The 5,958-nt window shown below is 47.7% G+C and overlaps 1 pseudogene; it reads left to right on the top strand.

The window, feature by feature from the left end:
* The first annotated feature begins 1,963 nt into the window (after positions 1-1,963).
* On the top strand, positions 1,964-3,754 carry LOC108798567 (annotated as a pseudogene).
* Positions 3,755-5,958: the final 2,204 nt, after the last annotated feature.

Genomic DNA, 5,958 nt, shown 5'->3' with positions numbered 1-5,958 from the left:
TTTCGGCGGTGGAATGTGTGGCCGCCAATAGGTGAAGCATTCCAACGTTTTCTCAACTGTTCCAGGGCAGATCGGCATCACAGATGGTATGCGCAGGAGAACCGATCTGCCCCGGAACAGCCGATCGCTCCTGAAATGTCACTTCTATCTGACTCTGTGAGTGCGGTGGAATGTGAGATCGCAGTCGGATAGAAGTGACATTTCAGGACCGATCGGCTGTTCCAGGGATGATCTGTCCTGAATCGGCTGATGACAGCTCTTCGTTTACTCAGAAGAGTCTGAGGGACCTCCTGTGATAACTTCATGGCCAGTGAAGTGACTTTGACCTCATAACAAAAGGGAGAATACAGGGAGTAAGACTTACTGCCCCGGCCAGCTGGAAGAGGTTCTGTTCCACCGCTTTAGCGCGTTTCCCGCACTAAATACATGCAAGTTTTGGACGCGTTTCTGCATATGGGTGTATTGAGCGTTGTCCAATGAAAAGAAGTCCTGACATAATTCCTGTTCCTGTTTGTGGTTATCATCAAAAGAGAGGAGACAAGACCGTGGAGATATACTTATCCAGAGCACGCCTGGTTGCGGCTGTAGCCATGACGATGTTGATGCTGAAGAAGAGAAAGCGTAGCCGATGCTTCTGGGCACATCCTGTTAATGCAAATTGTCGGCAGCGAGGCCAGTTTTGGGCCATTTATACAAAACTGCGTAGCCATGATGGTTGTGCCTGTATTAGCCTTATAAATGCCTCAGGATCAAAGTTTTACAGACTTGAATCGGCCATTTTGCTTCCCAGTGTGCTTTGCAGGTGGTCTTCCACAATGTATATGCGCCTTAAAAAACGCGTGTTCTTTTTGCACAACACCCCCCACATGCGCGTTTTTGGTGCGTTTTTGAATTGAAATCTATTGAGCACAAACGCGCTGAATCTGCACCTTCTCAAGCGTTCAGCGTTTTTGCAGCTTGCTGCTAAACTCTCAGGTGTGAACAGGGGCCATAGGAATGAATGGGAATTCTTGTGCTGTGTGTTTGGACGTTTAAGCTTTCAGCGTCAAAACGCCCAGGTGTGAACAGGGACTTAGAGTCCACATTGATGGTAAGTGTGCCATGCATGTAGGAGAGGACAAAGAGGGTACACAGGCAGCAAATGACACACTGGGGGGGATCTACTTATAACGGATGTCATCCAGGGGTAGCTATAGGTGACAGATGGTAGAGAAGGGGCACTGAGGACAAATGGCAGGCAGGGTGGTGAGGCTGGCACTGAGGAGGGTAGAATGGAATGATTTGTGATAAAGGATCGCTATGACCATTGAGATCCATTATCGTGTCGTCCAATGTTGTTCTGGGGAATAGAAGGGGTAGAGGTTGGGTATGGGTGTAATTGGGGGCAGCTTCCCTCTCAATTACCCCAGTCATGCCTAATGATAGTAGAGGGATGGTGGAATGTAAGGAAGAACAGACGGTCCCCATGCACACCCGCCAGTGTCTAGGCTGGGATACCGTGGTGTAAAGCACACGGCACTGGACTCTAGAGAAGAGGAGACGTGTTCTCTGGAGCGACCAATCACGCTTCTCTGTCTGGCAATCCGATGGACGAGTGTCTGGGTTTGGCGGTTGCCAGGAGAACCAGGGGCGGAAATACCGCCTAGGTCAACTTGTGGGTAATCCGGCTCTGTCTGTACGACTTGTCTTATTACAGCCAAATCCATCACCTTTGTCTTCCTTTGTCTGTGAAATGTGCTAATGATATGAGGGGAAATTCCCGACACAACATTTCCACAGATTATTAAATGACCTTTATTCTTCCTCAGATATGGAGATTATTGTCCGGAATCCTCCCATGTATTATCTGTGTCCTCTGTATAAGAATACGAGTCTCAGCCTCGCCCTGTGTAGGAGTGTACAGAACCAGTCACACCAGGTAAGGAGTGTCAGAGACTTTCTCTTCCCTCTTCTGCTGTCAGCGATGGCATCTGGTAATCTGAGAGCTGAGCTGGAATGTTCCGTCTGTCTGAACATTTATACAGATCCTGTAATGCTGAGATGTGGACACAACTTCTGCCGGGACTGTATTGGTCGTGCGCTGGATACACAGGATGGGTCTGGAGGTTATTCCTGTCCTGAGTGCAGAGAGAAGTTTCAGGAGCTGCCTGCACTGCACAGGAACATAACATTGCGTAACATTGTGGAGAATTTCCTGTCTGCTCAGCCAGATCAGGAGGAGTCCGGGGTCCTCTGTACTCACTGTATTTACACTCCTGTACCTGCTGTGTGAAGCTTCTCTGTGTGACAACCACCTGAGAGTCCACAGCAAGGCACCAGAACACGTCTTATGTGACCCCACCACTTCCCTGGAGAACAGGAAATGCTCCATCCATAAGAAGATCCTGGAGTATTACTGCACTGAGGACTCTGCCTGTATCTGTGTGTCCTGCAGGCTGGATGGAGAACATCGAGGACATCAGGTGGAGACTCTGGATGAGGCCTGTGAGATGAAGAAGAAGAAATGGAGAAATGTTCTGCAGAAACTGATGACAGAGAGAGAGGAGATGGAGAAAAGAGTCCAGAGTCTGGAGGAACACAGGAGGAAAGTACAAGGACAAGCAGCCGGTGAAACAGAGAGAGTCACTGCCCTGCTCAGAGACCTCAGGAGACGTCTGGAGGACCTGGAGAAGAGAGTCCTGAGTGAGATCTCCGGGAGGGCAGAGCGGGTCTCCCTCTACGTGTTGGATACGATCCGGGAGCTGGAAATAAAGAAGGACGAGCTGTCCAGGAAGATGCATCACATTGAGGAGCTGTGTAACATGACGGATCCACTGACTGTCTTACAGGAATCAGACACAGGTGACTTGTGTGATACTGAGGATGGAGATGATGAGGACAGAGAGAGACATGATAGACTCCTCCATGATGGAGGGGATCTGGATCTGGCTGGGATTTCACACACATTACACACCGGGTTATCTGATATCATGTCTGGGGTAATTGTACAGGAAGGTCCAGGCACACAGGTCTATCCACATTCTAGTACAAAGGTCAAAGCTCCCATCACCGCCGAACCATCCCGGACAGGCCCCCAACCCACCCCCACCATACAAAACTTAATCCGACAGGCAGGAGGACCTAATATTGGGGTTTTACAGCAAACATCGGGGGTGTCGGGGGTTGCAGACATATTACTGGATGTGAACACAGCTGGTAATTATCTACATATATCAGATGACAGGAAAACTGCATCCAGGTCAGATAGAAACCAGAATCGCCCAGAAACTCCGGAGAGATTTCAGTGTCCTCAGGCGTTGAGCAGTCGGAGTTTCTCCTCAGGGCGACATTACTGGGAAGTGGATGTCGGGGGGTCATTGTGCTGGATAGTCGGGATGTGTTACCCCAGTATAGAGAGGAGAGGAGATCAGTCATGGATTGGAAATAATAAGAAGTCCTGGGGTTTGGTGAGGTGGGGGTGGGGGTGGTGTAATCAGCAGTGCTCAGTGAGTCATGACAGTAATGAGATCCTATTACCCGGCAATGTCTCCAGTAACAGAGTCAGGATAGATCTGGATTATGAGGCCGGGCGGATCTCCTTTTATGATCTGTGTGACCCGATCCGACACCTCCACACCTTCACCACCACCTTCACTGGGCCCCTCCATGCCGGGATATGTGTAGGGGGAGGTTGTATAAAGATCTGTGGGGGGAATCAGATGTGAGAGATCTGCCCGGAGACTGGTGACATCACAGGGCAGACAATCTGATTGGTGGAATGAACTGTGGTGAGCGACATTATAAAATGTATTTGTTGTGATTATGCTGAAATATTGACCGATGTTTCCTTTAGGCGACATTTCAACTGTTACCAGCGTCACTTCCTGTGTGATACTTTCTGAGGTCCCCGGAAACTTTGCCAAAGTCGCAGCTTTAAATAGTAAATGGAAAGTATTCAAAATATGAGAGGTTCCTTGTGAACAAAACGCCCTGTCTGTGTAAATGAAACTAAGAATTAGGGACGCAACCGATACCAATTCTTCCAGAACGAGTACCGATACTTTTCCTCTAATACTCACTGATGCCAAATACATGTAACAGGGCAAGCAGGGCGCTGCTGCAGCTTATATACAAGTGGTCTGATCAGATCACTCGTACCAGCCGGTTTGTCCACTCCCTCTGCGCCTTGGTCTTTTGGGGTCCCCCTGCTCTTCTGGAGGTTCCCGGGACCACGGAAAATGAGCTCAGGATTAGTGATGAGCCGAACACCCCCGTGATAGGTTCCTATTCGAACATTCGAACCGCCGAAAAGTTTGAATACGAACTCGAACTCAATGCAAGTGAATGGGGGGTTGAACGTCCGAAAATGAATGCCCCTTTAAGAGGGCTTATACAGGAAGTCCCCGGGTCACGGACAATCCGTACTTACAAACCGGGTACATAGTTCTCCTAAATGTACTGGCAGCTGCCTGTGTCCCTTCAAATCCCCGCTGCTCTCCACGGCTGTGTTGGCGGAGACAGCGGGGACACAGACCACTGCATGCCTTCGCTGCCCCCCGTACCTCCGCTGCTGTCCCGGCCCCCGGTCCTCTGGTCCGTCGGCTTCTTCTCCGATGCGGTCCGGGCCGCGGCTCCTCTGCCCCCGCCCCCCTGCCTCCTCTTCATTGCAGGCTGGGAGCCATACCCAGCCTGCTATTGGATATTGTAAAATGCAATATCCAATAGCAAGCTGCCTGCTGCCAATCAGCATGGGGGGACCTGATAGAGAACTTTCTCCTTCAGGCCCCTCCTCCACTGAGCCCTGATTGGGCAAAGTCTTGCACCTGACCTGTGGTGCATTTTGTATTATGGAATGTCCGCGGATCGAACAAACCGCAAACATCCCATAAAGTTCGCGTGCGGTGAGCGCTCGAACTGCCGATGTTCGATTCAAACTCATCCCTACTCAGGATGGAGAGCAGGGAGCTGAGCGGAGAACGTCCATTCTCCGCTCTGCTCTGTGTGATCAGTGAGACCGGAGCGCCTGTCTTAGCTTTTTAGAAAGTGCGCAGAAGATCTTTTTCTGTGTTGGAGGGCAGGCTCCATAAAGAGAACGTGTCAACGCCAAAACTAAGCTCACATCGCTTGTAAGCCCCTGTGTGATTGGAGTAAAATGAAGTGAAAAGAAAATGAAAAAAAAAATATAAATAATAAATAAACAAAAGTAAAAAAACAAATTAATAAACATATAAAAAATAAAAGTGGTAAAAAAAATAATAAAATTAAAAAAGGAAAAAAAAATGCTGTTCACTATGGCATACATCAGCCAGAATTATATCAATTTGCCTGCAGCCAAGCCCAACGTGGGCCCCTTTTTTTTTATATATATGTTCCAAAATGTCAGGAAAATAGATTTTAAAAATCTATTTTCAAAATATATGTCTTTGCAAAATACATTTAAATTAAATTTTTAGAATACATTTATAAGTATATTAAAAAAAATTAAAATGCATTTTTAAACGTTTAAAATATCTAGAAAATATAAATTAAAATATATTTTCACATATATGTCTTTGGAAACCATCTAAGGTAATCACCACCTCTGGGGAACCTTCTAAGGTAATCTCCACCTATGGAGGAACCATCTAAGGTAATCTCCACCTATGGAGGAACCATCTAAGGTAATCTCCACCTATGGAGGAACCATCTAAGGTAATTTCTGCCTATGGAGGAACAATCTACGGTAATCTCTGCCTATGGAGGAACCATCTAAGGTAATCTCCACCTATGGAGGAACCTTCTAAGGTAATCTCAACCTATGGAGGAACCATCTAAGGTAATCTCTGTCTATGGAGGAACCATCTAAGGTAATCTCCACCTATGGAGGAACCATCTAAGGTAATCTCCACCTATGGAGGAACCATCTAAGGTAATCTCCACCTATGGAGGAACCATCTAAGGTAATCTCCACCTATGGAGGAACCATCTAAGGTAATCTCC

Source organism: Nanorana parkeri, unplaced genomic scaffold (assembly GCF_000935625.1).
Source record: "Nanorana parkeri isolate BGI_ZX_2015 unplaced genomic scaffold, ASM93562v1 scaffold1506, whole genome shotgun sequence".
Lineage (NCBI taxonomy): Eukaryota > Metazoa > Chordata > Amphibia > Anura > Dicroglossidae > Nanorana > Nanorana parkeri.
This window is presented reverse-complemented; position numbering and strand designations above follow the sequence as displayed.